The following is a 25,761-nucleotide window of genomic DNA, read 5'->3' as shown; positions in this document are numbered from 1 at the left end:
ATGCCTCAAAGACTAGAAACTTCGAACCTGCAGGTGGCCACGAAGTGCAGAGAGGCCTAATAAGCCCCAACCGTAGGTAACTTACTGCTCCCACAGGCCCTTCGACAGTATCTCGCAGCTGCCCGATTTTTGCGCCTCAAACGTGAGGCGGAGCTGCGATTTATCTGGCTTCCCCATACCGAGCAGCGGAAATTACAAAAACACAATACAGTCGAAGGATGTTCCAGAACAGCCAAGTACAAGCAGGCGGGACAGCGGTATACTGCACCACACAACTATATGTTAATTACCTTCAGATGGACATGTGCTCGCCTTATGCAAAGTGTTTAAGTTCCAGGGCGTGTCGGGGATTGTACATGTATGCAATTCAACCATAAGCAGCAATGCCTCGCCTTATGTAAATTGTTAAAGTCTCAGGGCGTGTCGGGGATTGCACATGTATGCAGTTCAACCATAAGCAACAATGACTCAAAGACTAGAAACTTCGAACCTGCAGGTGGCCACGAAGTGCAGAGAAGCCTAATAAGCCCCAACCGTAGGTAACTTACTGCTCCCACAGGCCCTTCGACAGTATCTCGCAGCGCCGCCACGACCACCTTCTAAGTATATGCAGCTCTTTTTTGCCAGTAATAACTGCGGGCCAACTGTCGCAATCTCAATCTCAAATAGCTAGCTAGGTCTTCACAGTGTCCACTTCAGGCCTAATTATATGGGGAAAGTAAGCTGGCCCACTTTGCAGGGCGTCAATATGCAGCGTGACACACTTTAAGTCTCAGGCCCCAGAAACAATGAAACATGCGGCCTCCAACTCCTGCAGGGTTATCAATACAGCTGGATACACGCCAGTAGAAAAGGCCAGGTAACAACAAATATGAGGCCTGATAATCAGCAAGATTGGGGGCGGCCTAAGCAGGTAAATCAGTCTCCTTGCTGCCGCACCACTTCAGGTCAAGAACATAGATTATCTCCCCAAAGTGGGGCAATCTCAGGTGGCAATTCAAAGCAGGCGCACACGGGCCATGCATGCAGGCTTCAGGCTGCAGGCCACGACCCAGATCCCCGGCCAACACCCTCCTCCGCAGCTGCAAGCTAGGGCCTGGGCTGCACCCTCCTACCTCAGCCCACCACAGGCACCGATGCACCACCAAGTCCAGGGCCTGGAGTCTCCGGCAGTCATCTGAGCGTCTCCCAGCCTCCACGAAGATTCTCAGGCAACCGTACTTGGTCCGCAGGAAGTCCACAGTGGATAGCAGTCTCGTCAACACCTCACTGCCACAGGTCAGTTTCCACCATACAGCCTCGATAACAGCAGCCAGGGCGGTCCGCCGCAGTAATCACCGGGTCCAGGCGCCGATAGAGCAGGCGCGCAGTTCCTCCACCTCACCGAGCAGCTCTCAAGTTCTTCCTGTAGTCCGTTTATGCCCCCATTTTGCTCCCGGTGGAGGCTACGCCATTTCGTTAGTTTTCAATGCACTGCAATGCTCACAAGGCTTGTTTTCAGGCACAAACAGCAGCGGGGATGGCACTGCACACCCGTCAGCTAAAAAGAAGTTTGGATGCTGCTATATTTTCCAGATATTGGGCGGATTGGAGATCAACCGGGCGGAGCTGCACTAAAATGCGGCCATCTTGCCTGGCGCCCCCTAGCGCCCCCCAAAAAAAGATATTCTTAATATCTAGTCAGAGTGTGCAGGTCAGGGTTTGTCCCATCGGACGGTGAATAACTTCAGATCCACGCCCTCAGCAGGGCATGTTCATATTGATGGAAAACCTATTGGTGCTCACCCTTTAGTGTGCAAACTTTTGAAATGTATTAGAGTGGCTCAACCACCGAAATCCAGATACACTTTGTAGGAGAGTAGGGTCTGCAATCCTATGATCACCCAGATTTTTTGCTTTTGTTTCACTGGTTTACGACTTTCTCTGGCTGTGGGCCTGCCAATCAGACCCACAGCCTAGCTGTTCTCTCACTAAATTGACATGTGTACCTTAGGTGCATTATCCAATTGGAACTGGGCCACCTTATCAGACCCTGTAACTCAGGGCATAGGTGTACCTAGGGCCTACCAGGGGCTGAAGCATGCATTATGCCACCCCTGGATGGCCATCTAAATCTGACACAACTGGCTGCACGACAGCTGGGGCAAGGTGGTGTAATCACCCTTTGCTTTAGATATAGTATACCTATATCTAACCCTAAAAATGGACACACAGATTCCGATAAGTCACTCCTATGGCAGGCCTTGACAATCCTGAAGGCAGAGTGCTTGGAATCGTGTGAAATGGTGCTCTGGCATGAGCTGAGCCCGTTTGCAGCTTGCGGAACCAAGTCCTAATAGCTGTTCCATGATAACGCATACCATATACTCTTAAGTGCATTATAATCCTTGCGGTTAAATGCTATCTTTGGTATTGCTTTATCAAAACATGTCGAGTAAGGTGTCATACGAATTGGAATACTAACCCCTCGCCAATTCTGGCGACGGGGTTAGCATTCCACCCTTCTAGAGGGACACGACATGTACGTAACTGTGAACCCCGGTTAAAGTTAACTGAAGCCTCAGCTCCACAAAATGGATGCTGCCACCACAGACACGAGTCTGACCTCCTGCTGCTGGGAGTCCTTCCAGCGAGGAGAGCTTGGACAAAGGGTTTCCTGTCAGGGGCGGTGCTAGCACCATCCCAGACAGGGTTTTGTGTATCCTGGGTAGGCAGGGCTTTATAGGAAGGTGACTGCAGAGTGGCACCCCGGTGCTCACTACGCATCTGCCGGCTAGAACCAGTTCCAGGGGCACACCAGCCCCTGGCCTGGGGAAAGTCCGGCATGGGAGAGGGGTGTAACCACCCCCCTTCCTGGTCCCACCCCTAGGGCAGGACCTAGTCGCGTACCCACCCCTTTCTTTAGGATAAAGGCAGGAGCGGGGACCCTTCCAAATTAGATCATCTTTGAATCCTGAAACTACTTTCTACGAAAAGAACTCAAGACTTCTTCTCAAGATTTCTCCCTTGTGGCTAAGGAGTAGTCACCCTGCATCCGCAGGCACCATCTAAGAACTCTGCGGTTTGCTGCACATCCTTCCTCAGGAATCCGACCGACCAGCACGACGAGACCCGGCTTCCCTGGCACCTCTGACCTCTACCTACCTCTACAGCTAAGCTGAGAACCGTAGGTGCGACGAGACCTCGAGGGACCGGCCATCATCAGAACTGCACGACTTCTATCCAGCACGACCGCCGAGGGATCCTCTGGTGAGTGCTTTGGGGTCCGAGAAGCTCCGACCCTGAGCAGCTCCAGCACCGAAGTCCAGCCTCCCAGCATCTCCACGATCTGCGTGGGGCCCTTCTGCTTTTTGCTGCTCACCGCGTTGTTTGGCTACTAGCCCGCTGGCTTGTGGCCTTCTTAACGACGCCCGACAACATCACTGCTGCTGGTCTGGTTGCTCCAGACTGGCCCTTGCTCCCTTCTAAAAGAGGAGCACCCCGGACCCTCCTGGTCCACTCCAGACGCCATTTTAGGTCCACCGCGTGGGCTTGAATTTGCCAAGACTTGTTGCCCCAATCCTGGGTCCAGCGACGTCGACAGCATCATCCATCGTGGGACAGCTCGCACCTCCATCCTGGTCGCCGACAACGCCTCCTGGTCCGTGAGAACTGCAGAGCACAGCGTCGCCCACTCACCTAGTCGAGGTGACTACCATCCGGTGCCCTCCTGGTGCCACCTGACTACTGGCTAGTAGTCACGAACTTGGTCCCCTCTGCTTTCAGGTGTCATCCATCTTCGATCCAGGCTTGGATCAACTCAAACTATCTTCACTGGTCGCCTGCCAGCAACTCCTTTCTTCAGGCTCCTGGTTCGTCTACGAGGATTCCCGACGTCTTTTGAGACATATGCAGCTGCAGCCCCTGGGCTAGGTAACTTCGGCATTTCGGTGCCCCAGCATAGCCTCACTATCCAAGGGTCAGGATCCACTGTCGTTTTCTATCTACCTTATCGGGTTCGCCCGAGAACACTAACTTTGTCTTTACTAGCTCCCATAGACTTTGTCCCGCATCCCACGTGAGAGTGCACACTCTGCACCTGAGTCCCCTAGGCCTCCTACTAGTAATCTGAAGGTTCAGTAACATAGTCCTAGCGATTCCAAAGCCTATTAGTACAGTACTTACCTGCTAGTAATTTCGCATTCCACTTTCATAGTATATGGTTTTTCGTGCCCCTCGGGCATTTGTGTAAATTGTGCAACTTGAAGTATTTTTATAAGAGTTTTGTTGTGTGCTTAGTACCCTGTCCTCATAAAGAGTACAGGGCTGTTGTGATTCTAATAAATACACTGTTTATTTTCATAACACTTGTGTGGTGTCCTTTCACTTGGTGTTCAAGGGGTATATGTGATGGTATAACAGCTGGCTTAACACGCCCTCTAGAGTTTAGCCCGAAGACTGCTCGTATCCACGCTACTAGGATAGTTGGTCTAAGGTTGACTTACAACCAATCACCATAAGGGTCGGTTGGACTGATGCATAGTGATCACTAGAATAGTGAGCACTGCATATCAGGCCAACTTCTCACACACTTCTTTATCAATCAATCAATCACAGCATTTATATAGCGTGCTACTCACCCGGAGGGTCTCAAGGCGCTTGGGGAGGGGGGGTCCGCTACTGCTCGAACAGCCAGGTCTTGAGCTGCTTCCTGAAGGCGAGGTGGTCTTGGTTCAGGCGGAGTTGGGTCGGGAGGGAGTTCCACATCTTGGCGGCGAGGTAGGAGAAGGATCTTCCTCCTGTGGTGGCTCTTCGGATGCGGGGGACGGCGGCGAGGGTGTGGTTGGTTGATCGAAGCTGGCGTGTGGGAGTGTAGAAGTTGAGGCGACTGTTGAGGTATCTTGGGCCTTGGTTGTGTAGGGCTTTGTGTGCGTGGGTGAGGAGTCGGAAAGTGATTCTCTTGTTGACCGGGAGCCAGTGCAGGTCTCTCAGGTGTCCGGAGATGTGGCTGTGTCGGGGGATGTCCAGGATGAGTCTTGCTGAGGCGTTCTGGATTCGCTGGAGTCTCTTCTGGAGTCTGGCAGTGGTTCCGGCGTAGAGGGAGTTGCCGTAGTCCAGTCGGCTGGTGACGAGGGCCTGGGTGACCGTCTTCCTGGTCTCGGTAGGGATCCACCGGAAGATCTTACGTAGCATGCGCAGGTTGTTGAAGCATGACGAGGAGACGGCGTTGACTTGTCTGGTCATGGAGAGGGAGGAGTCCAGGATGAAGCCCAGGTTGCGTGCGTGGTCTGTTGGTTTGGGTGCGCTGCCCAGAGCGGGGGGCCACCAGGAGTCGTCGCAGGCGGAGGGCGAAGATCCCAGGATGAGGACTTCCGTCTTGTCTGAGTTCAGTTTCAGGCGGCTGTTCTTCATCCACTCGGCTACGTCTTTCATCCCCTCCTGTAGGCTGGCTCTGGCGGTGGCGGGGTCGTTGGTGAGGGAGAGGATCAGCTGGGTGTCGTCGGCGTAAGAGATGATGTTGAGGTTGTGTTGGCGTGCGATGGCCGCCAGGGGGCTCATGTAGACATTGAAGAGGGTGGGGCTGAGCGAGGAGCCTTGAGGAACGCCGCAGATGACTTCGGTGGCTTCTGATCTGAAGGGGGGGGAGGCGGACTCTCTGAGTCCTTCCGGCGAGGAAGGAGATGATCCACTCTAGTGCCTTCTCTTGGATTCTGACGTTGCTGAGGCGCTGCTCTAGGGTGCGGTGGCAGACAGTGTCGAAAGCCGCGGAAAGGTCCAGGAGGATGAGGGCCGCTGTTTCCCTGTTGTCGAGCAGGGCTCGGATGTCATCAGTGGCAGCGATGAGGCCGGTCTCGGTGCTGTGGTTGGCCCGGAAGCCGGACTGCGAGTGGTCGAGGGATCCATTTGTCTCGAGGAAGGCGGCCAGCTGCTTGTTGACGGTCTTCTTGATGACTTTGGCCGGAAACGGGAGGAGCGAGATGGGGCGGTAGTTTTTGAGTTCGGTGGGGTCCGCTGATGGTTTCTTAAGTAGAGCGCTGAGTTCGGCATGCTTCCAGCTCTCCGGGAAGGTCGCTGTGTCGAAGGAGGTGTTGATTATGTCCTCCAGGTGGGGTGCGATGACGGAGTCGGCCTTGTTGAAGACGTGGTGAGGGCAGGGGTCGGTTGGGGATCCGGAGTGGATGGAGTTCATCGTGCGTAGGGTTTCCTCGGTGTTGATCGGGGTCCAGGCGCGGAGGGTGGCGGTGGGGGGTGCAGGTGCTGTCGTGGGGTGCGTCGGCTCTGTGCTGAAGCTGTTGTGTATGACCGCGATCTTGTTGTGGAAGTAGGAGGCGAGGGAGTTGCAGAGGTCTTGTGATGGGGTGATGTCGTTGGTTCCGGCGCTGAGGTTGGAGAGCTCTTTGACGTTGTTGAAAAGTTCCTTGCTGTTGTGGGCGTTGTTGTCCAGTCGTTCCTTGAATGCGGTTTTCTTGGTGGTGTGGATCAGTTGATGGTGTTTTCGAGTGGCGAGCTTGAGGGTGGTCATGTTGTCTGGTGTTGGGTCTCTGCGCCAGGCTCTCTCGAGGGCTCTGCAGTTCCTCTTGGAGCTCTTGAGTTTGTTGGTGAACCATGGTGCTTTCTTACTGCCGGGTCTGCTGGGCGGGGTCCTCAGTGGGGCGAGGTCGTCTGCGCAGTTGCTGATCCACTTCGTGAGGTTGTTGGCAGCCTGGCTGGGGTTCGCTAAGCTTGCGGGTGGGTCCTGGCTCAGGGAGGCGGCGAGCTGGTCGACTGTGATCTTGTTCCATCTTCTGCGTGCAACCTGTTGCTGGTGGTGGTGTATCGTGTTCTTTTTGTAGCTGAAGTGGACGCAGCTGTGGTCCGTCCAGTGGAGTCCGGTGGCGTGGCTGAAGGAGATGTCCTTGCTGGAGGAGAAGACGGGGTCGAGTGTGTGTCCGGCGTAGTGGGTGGGGGTGGTCACCAGCTGCTTGAGACCGAGGGTGGCGAGGTTGTCCAGCAGGGTGGTGGTGTTGCGGTCGTTGTTGTTCTCCAGCTGGAAGTTGAGGTCCCCGAGGAGGATGTAGTCAGCGGAGGGGAGAGCGTGCGGGCTGATGAAGTCGGCGATCTCCTCGCTGAATTGTGTGCGTGGTCCGGGGGTCTGTAGATGAGGGTGCCTCTGAGGGTGGTCTTGGGGTCGGTGTGGATCTGGAAGTGCAGGTGTTCGGCGGGTGTGAGCGTGTCGTCGGAGTTGCTTGTGACGCGGATGGTGTTCCTGTGGATGATGGCGATGCCTCCTCCGGTCTGGTTGCCGCGGTCCCTCCGGATGATCTTGTAGCCGTCTGGGATGGCGATGGCGATGGCGATGTCGGGCGCTGATGGGATGTTTATAAGGTTTTGAGCTTATTGGAAGCATGGCCTGAAAATAAAGATTTGTCACTGAAGCAGTAATCAGCTAAGCTTACTATGTTATTGTGCCTCATTTCATGTTGCAGACTGTCAGATGTTCATGCTCTTGATCTGCCTGGCAGGATTTTTTCTCCCCAGGGTGTTTCGTTTGTCATTTCCAGGAGGACAAAAACGATGTCACGCTCAGTTGAGTATCCTGCTTTTCCGCACAATGAAAAGTTATGTATTTTGAGATGTTTAAAGATGTATGAGGAACATACTTTGAGTCACAGGGCCGATCCATTAGGGCCCTAGCTTTTAGCTATTCAGAATCCCTTCAAACTTGTTTTGTCTGCCACATTGGCCCAGTGGGTTAGATCGGTCATTGCAGAAGCCGGTATTGATGTTGCTGTGCTTGGTGCTCATTCTGCCAGAGAAGCTATTGCGTCTAAATCTTTTATTATGGGTTCTCGTCTAGAAGACATTCTAAAAGCTGTGGATTGGACTTCCGATTCTGTATTTAAAGTGTTTTATTATAAACCGATACCTCATGTTTCTTCTGTTGTTGATCAGCTTCGAACCAGCATAATCTGAGCCTCTGGTCCTACCATAGAATACAACATTTTCCAGGATTCACAACAAAACTTTTTGATTCTATTAAAGGACACGGAGGTGAGGATTATCCCACCCATTGGGACAGGTAAGAGTTTAGTGAATTATTATGCATAAATTGTATGTTTTTTCCCTCCCTGTTATTATAGGGTGTTTTGTGCTTTAGTGCTCAAACTTGATTCAGATTTTTAGGTCTGGATTCAAAACCGATTAAATTCTGGTTTGCGGCAGAACTAGGTCTTTGCCTTGGATGCGGGTTTCCTGTTGGAGCCTTCTTGAGGGTGCTCTCCGTTGAGAGACCATCTATTTAACTTTGGACTTTTTCAGCTACGTTTCGCAAAGAAAGAGGCAGTCAAGTTGGGGCCTTGTTAATTTGTATACTCTGTTCATTGGTTGTTGTAGAAGGCGTGGTTCAAAGCCTCATGGGACATGTAGTATGTTTATGCGTTTTTTTTCTATTTTACTGTGTTCTAATTGGCTGCTGTTAGGAGTAGTAAAGAAATAGAGAAGCATAATCCTCGACTCTGTGTCCTTAATAGAATCAAACATTCTTGTTGCGAATGCTAGAAAATGTTGAATTCACATAAAAGTTTTGTTAACTAGGCATTCACATGGTTTGCTTAGCCTATTTCCTAGCTACGCCCACCTCACCACCTCTAGCTGCCCCTGACGATTGGAAAATAAATCAATACGTCTTCAGCCTTTTCTGCAGCTGTGACCCCTGTGTACGCATACATCTGCATATTCAGACTCTCTAAGTCAGGATCCACAATATGTACGTGTATTAGCCACTCTTACCGCATATACATTACACTTGCACATGGCAGACGTTTGGTGAACCACAGGTGCCTGGATTCTGGGGTCTGCAATCTCCTTAAATGCCCTTAATAATAGCCATCTAGCCTCTACTTCATTATGAATGATTGAATGCGGGCACATTTATGAGAAGATTGTGGTATAGCATCTATATTACAATTAGTTTGTAATCAAATACAAAAATATCAATATAATGAAAAACAGCAATAAATACTGCTGTAAAATATAAAACTGGTAGACAAACACTTTAGTAAAAATCCTTCCTAAATGAAGGGTGCGAATGGGAAAGAAATGCAGAGGTCACTCAGCTTTTCCTACATATAGAATCCGGAGGCTAGATCACGCAAGCGGTTTGGTTCTGGGGTATTTAAATGTGCCAGCGTTATTACTTTGACTTTGTACACAGATCTGTCTTTCCAATAAGCAAAACATTTGTGAGAAATTGCGCAGTTTGCTATTAGTACACCATTGCAACATATAATGTATATTTACTTTTTGCCTGTGGAATTTTAACAAATGCATTTTTCAACCTCAAATGCAAACACCGCTGACTGATTTTAATGCCCAGAGGCACAAATATTACTGACACAAAACTGTTCATGTGATGGGATCCAGCTATGGGACTTGCACTTCCGTTGCCAAGTAGGAAAGCTTTGGTACACTTCTGCTTTTCAGAAAGAATCACTTGCTTTTCTTCCACTACCCTTCCCTTCAATTGGGAATATTTTTAAGGCGCCTCGGAGACGAAGGATAAACTGAGATGGGAGAGAAAGTGCAGGTGTAATGTGGAAATTTCTTTTAAGCAACTCGCAAAATTGGAGCAGGCTCAAAAGATGCAAGTCAAACACCCGAAACCCGTGGGGTTTCAGTGACTAACATATTCCTACAATACGCCCTTTCATGAAAGAATCCATCCACAATTATGAGGGATATTTAGAAAAAAATTACCCAAGTGATATGAAAGGCTCAATGTATTATCTGACCAGAAAATTCTAGTAACTTTCCATTATGGAGGGTGTTTTTCTTCCGTAAACGGTATTTCTCTTACCTCCTCATAGCCTTAAGAAATACATCCAGTCCAAAGCTTCTGGTTTTCTGGCTAGGTCTGACTGATGGAATATAGTCCAATCTTTCTTCAGCTAGGCAAGCAAGGCCCGCTGCTTCCTGCTCTTTCAACTGCCTATAGTAAAGGGTTGTTTTATTTTGCTGCTCTGCAGGCATCTTGCACTTCAAGATGCTAAATGTAAGAATAGTGCGGAAATGGCGATTAAGAACACTATTGAGGCAAGAGGAGTTCTTGAATCAAACTTAAAGTACGAAATACAGATGTATCAAGTGCTTGATGTTGTGCAATCACCTGATAGAAAACTCGGCAATAGGCAAAGGAACTAGTTAAACGCCTTAAAAAGGTGAAAGCCGACCTATTGGCTTTTTCAGTGTTTCTTTCCAGAGGTTCTTCTGCACACGTTGTGCAGATTGGTAAAGCACACTATCGCCCAATAGGATATCCTTGTGCTGGGCAGGAGTCTAGGCACACCTAGGGTCTAGAAGAGGGACTACTCGAAAAGCCCGGTCTTCAGCTTATCGCAGCATTCAAGAAGTGAAGCGTAACGTCATTCTACGATTTAGGAGTAGAAGGCTCAAACAACGGATCAGTGTTGGAAATTGCCCTTTTTGCAGGGTCACCAATAAACTTCTTGCCTTCCTCCTCCTATTTTTCTGACCTAGTTTGGCTTCAGGACTCTGGGCACTTTACCACTGCTCACCAGCTTTAAAGTGCATGTGCTCTCTCCTCTAAATATGGTATGATTAGTTTACACCTGTTTGGCAGATTTAATTTACTTGTAAGTCATTTGTAAAGTGGTATACCACATACCCAGAGCTTGGAAATTAAATGCTGCTAATGGGCCTGCAGCACTGATTGTTCCACTCACAGAAGTAGCCTTTCAAACCTGTTCCAGGTCTGCCATTGAAAGGTCTGTGTGTTCAGTTTCCTGCCACTTCGACTTAGCATTTAAAAATACTTGCCAAGCCTTAAACATCCCTTTTATTACATATTAGTCACCCCTAAGGCAAGGTACTATGTATATTAAAGGTAGGACATGTACTTTTATATTTTGCATGTCCTGGTAGTGAGAAACAGCCAATTTCTTTTTCACTACTGTGAGGCATCCAACTCTCATAGGTTAGCAGTGGGAATTCTTGATCAGAAAGGAGTAGCTTTGTCATGTTTGATATTTTAAGAATGGTATTGACAAATCCTACTCACTGGTGAAGTTGGATTTCACATTACCGTTTTAGAAATGCCACTTTCAGCAAGTGTTATCAGATAAAAAGGAGGCACCCACCACAGCTGATAGGGGACTGGGGGGAATAGTAACTCTTGAAAAAGACTTAGGAGTCCCCTCAACAAAGAGCCCACATAGGTTGAGTATAGTACCCAAAAACTAGCATGTCGTTCGTTCCGGCGGGAAAGGTAAAGTTACAGAGTTCAAAAATCACAATCTATAAAAGCATCCTTGAACTAATGAGACAAGGTCTATATATCAACTCAATTCTATTGTTACAGTGACCAGGTTTTCAGAGAGTTATGTATATAGGGGAGTATTGTCTAAATACCTTTTGGACATAGATGTTTTCTCTTAAACACCAAGCATTACTGGTTACCAAAAATGAATTACGTAGCAAGCACAGTTGATAATGGTACAAAGAAATAACTAAAAGATATTTACCACACAAAAGATTTCATTAAAACTCTGTTATGCATTTATTTTATATTTACAATACAATATACAAAAATTTTAAAAAACCATCATTATACATTTCATAAAAAGATTTTAAAAACAAGAATCACAAGTCTTTCAGCAAGTGGCCATTTCTCTGTGCTTATAACTCTGTGTGCTTTGCAGCCTATCTCCAATACACGTCTGGTTTTGGGTGACAGCTCCGCTTGTGCATTCCCTCTAGAATGCCACAAACACAGAAGACCCAGCTGCATCTGTATTCATCTGTATACAGATGAGTCTTCCTGGGAGGAGGGGCGGGGAGGCACTGGCACGTACACTTCAACAGGTAGTGTCCTGCACTCACACAAAACCCCTCAGGGTTAGCCTGGCAGACAGGACTGGCCTAAAAGGGAACCTGTGAACATTAAAAATTTTGCTTTGAAGTCACTTCAACTTCAAAAGGAATTTTGAGTAAAAGTACTGGGACTCTGACCCCTTCTAATCAGACACTTTTAGACCTGTAACCAGACATTGCTTACTCTACATCTGCATATTGCCAGAGGGACTGCTACTTTGCTACCTGCCTTGCTGTGCTGGCCTGCAGCCTGCTACCTCTACATTGTGACTTCAAGTGCTCCCAAATTGCTTGATGACTTGCTCCCCGAAGTCTCAAGCCATCAAAGACTTAATCTTTTTGTTTTAGTTACTACTGCTGCAAGACATATTCAGAGCCATTCAGAGAGAACCAGTGTGTCACCAGCGCTCCGCTCTGCACTTAAAAGAGAACTCTGAAGAGCACTTAAACCTTCAACACAGAAGTGCTTCATGCACACCCAAAAGACCCGCATTTCTTGCCGACCTACGGTGAGGTCCGGACTAGCGGCAGTACATTAGCCCTGATTACTGCCTTCCTGTTGCCAGGGGTTGCCAAGGTAACGCTGAGCCTTACCTTCAGCTGCACCTTTGAGAAGCCTCTGTGCTTACTCGCAGCACACCAGTGCAGTATGAAGACGGCTCTCCGCAGTCCCAAGACCTGTTATTGAAACCTGAGGATCTCTCTCCTAAAAATCACATTACCAGAAGTCCACCTGCAATGCGCTGCCCTGTACAGTAAAAGGTACAGTGATTGTAAGGAGCCAGGTGGTCCCTGGTGCCACACTGCCCCCCTGCAAGCAGCGGAATTTGCCATTATTCAGTAGCGAGGGTCTGGGTGAAGACTCTCATACCGGCGACTCTGGGGCCCTGAGTTTACCCCCTTTCAACTCTGTAAAGTTACCCCCAAGACTCTTTGGAGCACGATTTCCTGCTCCAACGTTTGAACAGTTCGTTTGTCAATCACTACCAGGGATTGTCGTACTTCTTCCAACACGCTTATCATCCTGAACCTAATAGAAGCCCAGGTGCTTCCGAGCATGATCGGTAAATGATGCATTCAATATGATATTTTTGAATAAGCATATCTTGAAAAGTATACCTGTGGTCTATATGGTTTAATTCACATTTTATTTAGAATACAGACATCTATTTTTCTAAATCTGAGTGTAGTCTTTTTGTGGTGTAGTCATTGTGTTACTGTGTGTTTGTTGCACAAATACTTTATACATTGCCTCTTTAGATAAGCCTGCACCAAGATTCCAGAGGATGAGATAAGTGTATTTAGCTTATCCAGACTAGAGTGGCGAGTTCTGCCCGGCTTGGATGTATACCTTAGCCGACCAGAAAACCCATTCATAACAATTTGGTTTTCCCCATGTGTGGGATTTGTGCATGCAGGAGCACAAATGTGTGGAAGAGTCTGGAACGTTTATGAAAACACAAGCAATTGTCAAGGTATGCTGAGCCAGTGTTTTGTGACGCATATATATATATATATATATATATATATATATATATATATATATATATATATATATATATATATATATATATATATATATATATATATTTTTTTTTTTTTGTCATTTTGAGTAAAAATAAAGTTTGCTTCGCTCTCCTATGGGACACTGCACGACTGGGCACTCTGGGTACTCAACCACATTTCCAAAAAACAGGATCTTATGGGAATCGCAAAAGTGGGCGACATGTGGCAGCAGAGCGGGGTTATCCCATTCACAGATTTGCAGGCCGAATACCAGCTAGCACCTACTGAGGCCTAGCGGTACCTCCAGATCCACCACGCCCTGTGTCAGGCATTGAAAATGCGATGCAGTGAGCGCTACGAAATTCGTTTTATTTATTTAATTGTTTACTTACCTCCAATCATCCATAATCCAGTGTTTACTACCCCCCACCCTGCCCCTCCCCCGCCTTTCCGTCCCACGGAACTCCCGTAACGGGCCGCTACTGCCACAGCTACCCAGTCAACCAATCAACCTATCAGCATTTGTATAGCGCAGCACTGTCACCCCTAGGGGTATCTGGGTGCTGAGCGTGCCATGTCTCCGTCAAAAAGCCAGGTCTTGCTGCTCGGAGGTGGAGGGGCAGGTCAGTCCCGGTCGGCAATGCAGGAGAAGGCTGGCCCCCACTGAGACTCCAATGGATATATGATATGATATGAAAGGGATTTATATAGCGCACCTCCACTCCAAGGAGCATCATGGCGCTTTGACTCGTAATCTGAGAGATGTTAGTATGGATGCAGGGGTGTGCGAGAGGGCGAATGAGGAGGAGCGCAGGTATCTTGTGGGCAGATGGAAATTCAGTTGCTGGTTGATGTAGGACAGTCCCTAGTCATGTAGAGCTTTGTAGGTGTGCATGGGGATCTTGAATCTTGGAATAGCATCTCTTCTGGATGGGGAGTCAGTGGAAGTTTCTGAGGTGGGGGTTGGGGATGGGAGTCATTTTTGGGAGGTGCAGGATGAGTCTGGCTGTCATGTCTTGTATGGTCTCGAGTCTTCTGATGAGCTATGTGGAAATTCCGGCATAGAGAGCATTGCTGTAGTCAAGGTGGCTGGTTAAAGGGCTTGATGGATGGTCTTTTTGGTGAAGGTTGGTATGCATATGAAGATTCTATGGAGCATGCGAAGGGTGTGGAAGCACGAGGAGGCAAAGGTATTGACTTGTCGCTCCTTCGTCATTAGGCTGTTGAGGATGATGCCAAGGTTGCGTGTATGGTCAGTTTATGTGGGCGTTGGTCCGAGTTCTGCTGGCCACCAGATGTGGTACCATACGGAAGTGTTCTTCCCGAAGATCAGAACTTCTGTTTTGTCCAAGTTGAGTTTGAGGCGGTTGTCCCTCATCCATTTAGCTATGTTGGTCATGGTTGTGCAGAAGTTGGATATAGCGTTAGAGGAGTCCTTGGTGAGCAAGAGGATTAGTTGAGTGTCGTCTGCTTGGGAGATTAAGTTGAATCCGTGGGATCTGATGACATCTGTGTTGGAAGTCATGTAGATGTTGAACAGGATGGGGCTGAGGGATGATCCTTGGGGTACGTTGCATATGATGTCCTTGGGTGCGGAGGTGAAAGGGGGGCAGTTGGATGCTCTGTGTGCATCCTGTAAGAAGAGAGGCGATCCACATGAGGGTATTTTGCTGTATGACAATGTTGTTGAGGAGTGTGTTGGTAGACTGTGTAGATCGCAGCAGAGAGGTCGAGGAGGATCAGGGCACAGTTTCTCTGCAGTCGAGGAGAGTTCTGATGTCGTCCGTGGCAGCAATCACCGCAGGCAGCAATCACAGCAGTCTCCATGCCGTGGCTGGCACAGAATACGGATTGTGAGGCATCGACTAGGTGTTTTTTTCCAGGTATTCAGTGAGCTGTTGGTTGATGGCTTTCCCAAGTTCTTTGGCTGGGTAGGATAGCAGGGAGATCAGGCTGTAGTTTTTGATATCATTGGGGTTGGCACAGGGTTTCTTTTGGAGGGGTCTGACATGTACGTGTTTCCGACTGTCCGGGAAGGTAGCTGAGGATGCTGGTGAGTTCTGTGCTATTTGGGTTGGTTCTGATGTTGAAAAGATGGTGGGGGTGGTGCCCTGGAGTGGATGGATGAAAAATAAATAAAATTATGGCTGTGGTGGTCTGAGTAGTGAGCGGAGACCAGGTGATGATCGTTAGGCTGGTGTTCGCTTGTTGGTTGAGGTTGTCAAAACTGAGAGTGGTGGGTTGGGGTCGAAGTTGTTCTAGATGATGACAATCTTGTTGTGGAATTAATCCAAGAGGATGTTTCAGAGTTCCTGGAAGGGGTGGATGGTGTTCTCTGTGGCTTTCGGGGTGGAGAACTCCTTGACTATTTTGAAGAGTCCCTTTATAAGGTTGTGGCCAGTGATGCGGTATCGATACAGACAGTGATGTCTGCTCTCTTGGCTTCCTTGATGCACAGCTGGTAGTTGATGAGGGCTGCTTGGTGAGCGGCTCTGTCAGAGGGGGTCTTAGCGATGTGCATCACTTCTCGAGTCGGTAGCAGTTGTGCTTGGTGGTTATGAGCTCTGGGGTGTACCAACTGGCTTCTTTTGAGGTTTTGTTGGATTTTGCTGGTCTCAGCGGGGCGACTGTGTTGACGCTTTTGGTGATCCAGGAGGAGACGGTGTAGACAGCTTGATCAAGGTCTGCTGAGGCTTTCGCTTGGGTGAGGCTGAGGGCCTGTGTCCACTGAGTTCCAGTTTATTTGCTCCAGCTGAGCTGAGAGGAGCTGTGGTGCTTTGCGATGGTGTGCTGGGCATCGGAGATGGTAAAGGGAAAGATGGTGTGGTTGGTTCAGGTGAGTTCAGTTATATGGCTGAATTGGATTCAGTTGCTGGAGGTTAAAATGGAGTTGAGTGTGTGTTCAGCTTTGTGCAAGGGTTCGTGACCAGTTGGGTGAGGCCAATGTTGTTCAGGTTCTCCAAAAGGGTGGTGGGGTTGGCATTGTCAGCGTGGAAACTGAGATCCCCAGGAAATATGCAGTAGTAGGAGTCAATGGCTAGGGGGAAGATGAGGCTGGAGGTAGAGTTGCAAAAAGCTGGTTGAAGTCTCGGGGGTCTGTAAGCGTGGGTGCCTCTTATCATAGTCTTAGCATTGGTCTGTAGTCAGAAGTTGAGGTGTTCCATGAGAGGCGTTGGGCCGTCGTTGGTGACGGTGTATCGGATGGTTCCCTTGAAAATGATGTTGATTCCTCCTCCTTTTTGTTGGTGCCGTCTCAGACTGAGCTAAGGTTTCAATTAAAGTAATCTAACTGGACTTGATAAAGTGAGAATAGTGGCATTATTACTTGGTCAAGTCTCACAACAACCCTAAACTAATAATCCACTTTCTCACAATAAATACATTTTAAAAAATGAAACAAGGACAAGCGGCAGGGCAAAGACTTTTTTTATTCACTGTATACACGTATTGCAAGCCAATGTGTTTCGCCTATGTAGTGTTGATCAAGACTGCATAGTCGAAACGAAAAGCATTGGCTTGGTATCCATGTTTTGGCTTTGGAGTGTCGCTTTTCCTTGTTTAGAACGATTATTGAGGTGGTGTGACCTCTTAGCAAGCACTGGCAACAAGAGCGCACCACTACATACCAATTTGGAAGGACATTATATGGTTAACGCATTGTAAAACATATGTAGCAACTACATGCATGCTAAATGCATGCATGCTAATGACTGATATTTGTTTTCTGCACTCAAACTGCTAATGCCCCAATCTGTCTTATGAGGTGGTAGAAGGGCTATCTGTGGCCAAAGACATGTGAGGATCGCCTAATGCCAGGACTGGCTGCTCACCCGAATCAGTACTCATTTAAAAAAAATCCTGGTGGGCTAGCAGGTTTTCTGCCCTATATTGTGAGAAAATTTGGACATTTACCCCCTATCAGCCCTGTCCTTGGGAAGTAGAAAGCCCACCAAATCACCATGGAAAGTAAGCGAGAAAAAGAATGGGTCATGCCAGTCCTAGCACTGGCCTATCCCCCACTCCTGCCCAATAGATAGACTTTATGACTCCTTAGGGGGCAAATTGAAGGGTTGACCTCCAATCTTCCTGCCCTTGTCGGTGGAGGCAGAAATCCCATTAGACACCAGGCATTGGTGCCAAGAAAAGATTTGTATGGGTCACAGGCCCCATCCCCTGTGCACCAGACAGACTTTGATACCTGGGGAAGTGGACGGGTCCAAAATGAGAGGTTAGAGGTTTACCATCCTTTCTGCCAGCCCATATGTCAAAACTATGCCCAAAGAAACCCAAATTGTCTATCACTTGCCACCAGAAATGGCTACAGTATCCAGGCTTAGTGCTTAGGCAGTAGAAAAAACATCTTTGACCATAGGGTTTGGGGCCAACCCTCAACGCCATTCCTTGTTTTGGAGAAAAAAACCAGTGAGAAGCAGTGGATTATTATATGGCATGGCTTTCGACCTCACTGTTTAATAATGACACAATTTTGAATCCGATCAAATCAGGTTTGTTTGTCAAACCTTAGCTCAGTCCTTGGTAGCTGTGGCACAGAGCAGTTAGGTTTTATCAAAGGAACAAGTGTAAAGCATTAAGAAGTACCTGAACAGTAAATAGGAAGAAAACACAATACAACAAAAATCCAACACTAATTTAAAAATAGGTTATATTTGTATATTTAAATAGACACCTGAATGATAACGATCCACCCGAGGGATCTGGAAATATGTATTTTTAAAAGAAACAACAAAGCACTGCTTTTTATCCAATGCAATAAATCATTGCAATCAACTACGATAGTGGTTTAGGGCTAGCCATGATACATAGGTTGAAAACAACTATTTAGGCACTCTTTGACATACCAGCTCCAATACAGAGCCAGTCCAGTTATAGGGACCAAACAGTTAAAGGGGGATGGTTACCTGTAATTTTAGTAGTCTACAGTCCAGTTCTGAATCCTTAGGTCAAACCATCATTGAAGTCAATGAAGTGGTCCTGCTGTAAGGGTTAGAGGACTCTGAAAATCCTAGGCTGGTGCTGTGGAATTTTACTGGTCGACTAGTCTCAGGTTACAGCAAACCCAGCGGTTTCCATTAACTGGCAATAAATTCCTGCAGGGTGACCAGTGTACACTCTGACGGCCTTCATGGGTTCAGCAAAACCGGGGACTCTCGTGAGGGTCAAGACTTGGTCTACCAGGCTGCACTTCAGCATCCAGCAGCAGTCAGGTTTCTTGCGCTGGGCTTTTAAGGGTGCAGGCTTCTCAGCGTTTATGGCCCTTTGGCTGTAAGAAAGAGTCAGCCAACTGACCCTTGGAATCACTCTCTCCGCTTGGAACACTGGGACAACTTTTCCAAAAGTGTGGGACAGCAGGCACAGACCTCTCTTTACCAGTTCTTCGGTTCAACAGGAGCATTCTAGACGCCCCTCTTTGCTGGGTCCAGAGAGCAGCAGGGTAGTCCTTCTTCAGTCTTTCTTTCAGTGCAGTAGTGATCCGAGGTCTGGGTACCAGGGCTGTCACTTTTATGTCCATTACGAACTTAGGGTCTGGAGGCGGCTAACTAGCTAATAGACAATCAAGACCCCTTCCATCTGATGATGAATTCCTGTGAAGTGTGGCATCTAGCAATCCCAGAAGCACTATTCTGCCCACTCTCAACATGGCCAGACCCTTCTCTTGGTGTGTGGAGTTTCCTAGCCCATCTCATAGGTGTGGCTACCTGAGGGCTACACTCCCCCATGGAAAATCAGTTTGAAACAGGCTTTCCCTCCCTGTTTCAGTTGTCAGCCTGTCTGGCTAAACAAAAGAGCTGCCCTTTCCTTATATGAATACCATATGCCCTTCAATGGCGGCTTTCACCTTGGATGCTCGCTGCCTGGGATCACACCTGCCTTGGCCATTCTGCCAAGAAGAGGTCACACCACTTCCCTCTGCAGGTCTTTCCCTGAGAGCCATTCTTACCTCTCCCCAGGAGGGCAGGAGACTGTCTTGCGAACAGCAGCTGTTGGCAATCAAAAACGTTTTATGGAAAACAGACAACAAAGTGGCAACTTTTTAAAGTTGATATTTGTAAAACAGTTGTGTTTATTTTGCCTTGGGCAACCAGTCTGGTTTAATGCAACAACTCTTCTGATACCTTGAAGTATCAGATTTAGTAGCCTCATTTGGAAGTTAGCACAGCTGAGTTGTCAGTGCGTAACTCCATACTAGCCAATGGGGTTACTAGTCTTACTACAGCAAAATCGACAATGCAAGGTGTTTACTGTCAGGAGATGCAAAGTCATAAAAAACGGATGTCCTTATTCTCAATACAATTATTCCTGACTTTATGGCTTCTTCGGCCTGTCTTAGGGGTGACTTATAAATATTAACAAGCATTTGCAATGCAATAGGTCTTGCATTATTTAAGTTTGAGCTATTAGTACTGTAAATGGCAATGTTTTTATTTATGCGCTATTTTAATTTTCTTTGCATAAAAAGGTACATATAAAATATGTGTTGTAGAAAAGTCACTTATGCAGTATTTAAATTTTATTTGCATAAAAAAGTACATATACAATATTTCTTGTAGAAAAGTTAAACATTTTAATGATGTGCCCAAATAATTTTTATATGTACATTCGATTTGCAAACGGATGGGGAGGGGGGGGGGGGGGGGTCTGAAAACTGAAGGAGGGCCTCGGGCAGTTTATCTGCATAAAGCCCTGCATGTCTAAGGCCACGTCCCCTTTCCACATGGTGAATTCTCTTTTCAAGAGGGCAGGTCTTCCTCTGAGGTAACAGGGCAGCATCATGTGAAGTGCAGCAAGATGGGGTTGTAAAGCTTCTACAAGTGCTCACACTGAAACAGGCATAACATCAGCAAATATGTAGTCACCTTCACCATCCTTTACAGACTTCAGAAGATCTACACTAGTCCCAAACTGCACTCTAACTCGGACTGCGAGACTCCATTAGCAGCAGGCAGGGGAGAGATTCATTCATGAAGCTTGCAGTCCGTGTTTGGGAATAAAACCTGGGAAATGTTGAGGGTGACGACACATCTTACTGCAGCAGAGAAGAAGCCAATATAGTTTCGACGGAGGGAGGTGAATAAGTTCTACAGTCCATCATCAAGATATGCAGTCTATGCTCCTAATGCAAAACTAAAAGAGCTGGAGAGTAAGCCTCAAATTAAATTGCACATATCAAAAGGAGAGGGAACCTGACCAGAGAGACAGCCGCTGCACCAAGGAAGCCGGTGAGTGGGGCTTCGCCTTGTTGCTGGGCTGCGAGGGCGGGGGGCATGTGTGTGCGCGCACGGCGGCGGGCTATGTCTGTGTGAGCGTGCGTGTGTGTGTGTATCTGTCTTGGAGTCTGTGTGTATGCGTGTGTGTGACTGGGGGGGGTTGCCTGTCTGGGTGCCTGCGTGTCTGTGTAAGTGTAAGTGCATGTGCGCGTGTGTGTGCATGCATGCGCGTTAGGCTGACTTGCTGGGAGTATGGGAGGGAAGTGCACGGGCAAGACGGAACGTGCGCGTTCGTGCACCCAAATCTGCCTTCAAAAGCTCGTGACAGATTCTTGTCCTCATTCCCCCGTGTCCGATAACTATAAGTCTCCGACCCTGGACGCATCCTTCGGATGCGAATTCCAGGGCAAGACCTAAAAAGAGGTCCTATACCAGTTGCAAGTACAACTCCATGCTAGGAGGTGCCAGTACTGTTGTATTAAGGTTATACAAGAAAAAAACAAATATTATTGTAAGCATATGGCAGCCACGTTTAGACACTGGCTTCCAAAATCCAGGCCTTTAGGGCTTCGGCTGAAGGATGGGGCCTGTATTTTTGGGCCAACTGTACTTTCCAGGGCTAGATATGTCAGCATTTCAGAACACTACAAATCTAGAGTGAAGGGACAGACTCCACAGATCTTTCCAAGATTCCTTAAATACTGTTAACGGTGACATAGACTACGCCTGTGATTAAAACAGCCTTGCAATACACACTAGAATCAAATATTGATCTACCTTAAGGTGCTGGGAACAGGCTCAAAGTGCAACCCACACAGACAAATGTAATGAAGACTGCTCCACTCCCCCAGCACTCCCTCAGACTCGAGCATAAACAAGTAGCTGGCATTCACATCTTTGTTTCCATAAACCAGCTGGCAGTTAAGGCTCTTGCGCTGAAAATTAAAACTGCAACCGAGACAAAATTGATAAGTGTTTTACAAGTAGCAGCTCAAAGTCTAGGCCAAAATGTATAAAAAGGAGAGTGGATGCAGCAAAGTAAACAAGTAAATGTTCTGGCTGGACAAAATCAAACTTGATCAGGCTGGCACAAAATCATTCCCCTACGCTTTCAGACTGTACAGGGTGTGCACGGTCTGGTCTTTAATCAAGTCATGCTTGCTCCAATAAACTCTGCAGCACGCTACATAAAACATTAAGGTCCTTGAGAAGAAACGGAACCAGCTGCAAAGCGCTGTCTATTGTAAAAATGAATCACGAAAGCAGGCAAAACAAACAAACCCACTAAGTCACTACAATTACTTCAAAAACTGTATGTGTGATAGTGCTCGAATAGCCTAAGCCAACTAAGAATCGTTAAAGGCACTAGATCTAGATCAGGGAAACTGGTGCAGTAGTATGTTTTATTTATTTGTTACATGCTTATGCCTGAAGTTAAAAAAGAAAGTGTGCCTGTCTGAACACGGTGCGTGCTGCAGTCCGCCGCCGGCCTGCGACCAGGAAGTCAGGCAGGCCGGGCGGGACAACCGGAAACAGGAAGTAGGAGGGCGGGAGCCTACCCCGCCTCCCACGGAAGAGCCGCGATTGTTTGGAGCACCGGAGCAGGCAGGAGCCTACCCTGCGCCCCAGTGCCGAAGAAGGGAGAAAGAGTCCTGCTGCCGGTGAGAGCCGCTGCACCAAGGAAGCCGGTGAGTGGGGCTTCGCCTTGTTGCTGGGCTGCGAGGGCGGGGGGCATGTGTGTGCGCGCGCGGCGGCGGGCTGTGTATGTGTGAGCGTGCGTGTGTGTGTGTGTGTATGTGTCTTGGAGTCTGTGTGTGTGTGTGTGACGGGGGGGTTGCATGTCTGGGTGCCTGCGTGTCTGTGTTAGTGCGTGTGCGTGTGCATGCATGCGCGTTAGGCTGACTTGCTGGGAGTATGGGAGGGAAGTGCACGGCGCGGCGCAGGACGGCGCGGCGCAGGACGGAACGTGCGCGTTCGCGCACCCAAATATGCCTTCAAAGCTCGTGACAGTTTCTTGTCCTCCATTCCCCCGTGTCCAATAGCTATAAGTCTCCGACCCTGGACGCATCCTTCGGATGCGAATTCCAGGGCGAGACCTAAAAAGGAAGGTTTGGGGTTTTTCCATTTGCTTAAATGGCAAAGTTGAGGTAGCAATTTAAAAAAAAAACAGATCTGCCAGTCTGCAATGGCAGCCTGGGAATCATGCTTTGCTTTGTCACACTCGTGGTGGCCCAATAAGTGCTTCAGTCCACGAGGGATACTTAATTTACAAGTCCTAAGTACCCCTGGTACCATATTCTAGCACCTTTTAAGTAAGCTAGCTTATACCAATGGGGGAGGGGTGTTCACTCAATTGCACATATACTTTTTAAGGGTTAGAGCCCTGACACTTGGACCTAGTTGCACTTTCAGGGTCGAAAAACAACCAAAACGGTCCAAAGCGTCAGGGGTGATCATGAACCAAGAGGCTTTTCAAGTGTCTAGTGGGCTATCTGCCTCCATCTGGTGGACCTAGTGGTGCTTCAATCTGCCGCAGCAAGGGTAGAAAGATTGCCTTGGACATGGGACTGGGGGTGTGACCTTATGCCAGGTTTGAACAACCACTCAACCAATTTTGTTTTCTCTTTTTATTTATTTAATGTATCCCTGGTGTCTAATATTCTTTCAACCCACTGGAAGACCAGACTAGTGAACTTCCTGCTCCCCTAGAGCGGGCAGAAATACTTTCTTCATCCAGAGGTTGGAGGGAGTGTCTCAATCTGCCCCACAGGAGGGGAGAGAGACTGTCTTGGGAACAGTGGTGGGAGCAGCTGAATGCCAGGCGAGGTGGGCCTCCTCACCCCAATCCTTTAAATGAAAAATAAAAAAACTTGCCCTGATGTCTTGTGGGCTTTCTGCCCTCCTGTGGGGATAGATGGGGATAAAACTCCCAATTGGCCCACCCCAGTGGGTCAGAAATCGGATGTGGTCCCACTCAGTGGGGAGAAATTCGGCCATGGAGGGGGGTCCCCTTTAACATCCCTGGTGGTCTATTGGTGTGGACACCTACTCTTGGATTGCCCTCCTGCTGTGATCCCAGAGAAGGGATCCACTAGGGAGAGAGAACACTGAAAAGAGCAAAGTTTGTTACTGGCCAAGTGTTGCTTAACTATTTCCTGTCGACGATTGTAGATTTCTTGTGCTTGTGTATACAGCTGTCTAGAGCAGTGGTTAAGACCCTGTCCATGTCCCTGAACTAGAGGAGAATCATGTAATGTCACTGTATATTGTGCTGCCATGCTTTTAGTTCGGGCTCGTATTTAGGAATAAACGCCATTTCCGCAAAAAAGTACCAATCCAATTAAAAACAAAATTGTGTGTGTGGATTGAAAGACAAGAAAGTAGATACAGAGGTGAGAAAGGTAATGAGTCTAAAGTTGGGATGGATTGAGAGATTGATAGTGATGTGGGGAATGTGTGAAAATGAATGAATGAGTAGCAAGAAAGTGTAAATGCAAATGAGAGTTGATCTGGCGAGTTATTGGATGACAAGGAAAAAGTGGATAATAGTGAGTTAATGGACGCGAGAGGGAGTAAGGTATAAGAGAAGGTGCAGAGTTAAAGGGTGTTATTATGAGTTATAGCCTTTGAAACAAGGGTGAAACCTGCAAGTTAATGAAATAAATGTGAGAAAAGGTTTCTGTGTTTTGTGAGATGTAAATTGGTTTGCTTTTTTATTCATGCAGTTACTTTTTCACATTTACTCATTTGTTGGTGATGGCTCCTAAAACTTTTAACACGTTCCTCTCTCTATTGCCAATATTAATTGGATCACCACCAAATCCTGTGAGTGGAGCAAACCAACAGAACAGTACAGCAAATCTCGAAAAACAAGTCTACAAAGAGTTCAGTGTGTTTGTTAGCTTACATTTTTGGCACCTTCACACTCTGTAATTACCATTAGGCAACAGTAGTAGCACAGGTGAAGTCAGGCAATATTGCAGAGACAGACGCCATGCGCAGCTTCCTGTGACGATTTAATTTACTGATTCTGAAAGGATTCCTAGTAAACTCCCAGGCGGGGAAATCATACTGACAGTCCATCAGATGCTTGTTAGAGTTGCTACAAATGTAGTGACATGATAGCAGCCACAAGCAAATCCACAGGTAACCAGGGGTTTAGAATTATTTTACCGGAAATAAGCACATACACATCCTAATGGTATCGCCCACGGTGTTTATTTTCCTACAGGATGAATTTGTGTGTGTTAGCAAACACATAAAAATATTAACAGACTCACTGCAAGAGGTTCAATGAGATTTGGATGGCGCATTATCATTGTCGAGGAGTGAATAGAGGATGGGTACTTCACTTCTCCACAAAGCAAGTTAAGTTCTTGTGTCAAAATGTGCCTGAAATCGGGCTCTGCGTGCACGTTCCCTACCCCATCTTCTATCTAGAGACAAGCAGATGCACACAACTGGTTTGGGGTGGCTTCCTGTTTTTTTTAAGTGCCTCTCTATGCTGTTCTACAGACACAGCCTTTGTGTGGGGTGATGCTCCCAACAGCATTGTAGTCTCCTGTCTGAATCACCTACAACAGAGGCACTATGAGGCATGAACTATCTAGACCAGGCTATGAACAGTCACTAAAACAGTGATCCAGAGAGACACAAAGGCTAGACTCACCAAAAGCATCCCAATAGAGAATGCAGCCCCACCCCTTCACCAAATGGCAGTGCTACAGGGAGGCTCGTTATCAGCTCCTTTCAGCAAACGGACTTAATGGAATTGCTATAGGAGCTTGTCCCCTTTGTTTGCACTTCAGTATCTAGGCCTCCTTCCTCTTGATACACTTCCACTATCTGGGGAAAAACAATGTCAAATCACCTCGTGCCATGAACAGACAAGGGACAAATTACCAAATTGGAATCCACAGGCCTCCATTACTCTGCTTCACTTATACATACAATGCATATCCTACATAGGCATATACACAGATACGCACAGCTTACACTTGGGAAGTGAGTTCTAGGTACCTTCATATCAATGGTTGCTCGGCTATATCCTGCAAACAACTTAGAATGGGGTCAGGTGACAAATAAGGTAAATTTATAACTGCACACTAGCAAGGGAATCGTCAGCCAGTGCAAAAAAAAAAAAACATTTGTTGTAAAAATCTGGGAGCTAAGATTGACAAAC

General features: G+C 47.6%; 1 protein-coding gene across 1 annotated transcript in view; it reads right to left on the bottom strand.

Annotated features, from left to right (window-relative positions):
- The window catches only part of LOC147662693 (biogenesis of lysosome-related organelles complex 1 subunit 5-like), a 202,488-nt gene that overhangs the window by 69,102 nt on the left and 107,625 nt on the right, over positions 1-25,761 (bottom strand). The gene's annotated exons all lie outside the window — the stretch shown is intronic.

The sequence above is a fragment of the Lissotriton vulgaris genome, unplaced genomic scaffold (genome assembly GCF_964263255.1).
Source record: "Lissotriton vulgaris unplaced genomic scaffold, aLisVul1.2 SCAFFOLD_2214, whole genome shotgun sequence".
Classification (NCBI taxonomy): Eukaryota; Metazoa; Chordata; class Amphibia; order Caudata; family Salamandridae; genus Lissotriton; species Lissotriton vulgaris.
Note: the sequence above shows the minus strand (reverse complement) of the source record. Positions and strands in the feature narration are given on the sequence as shown.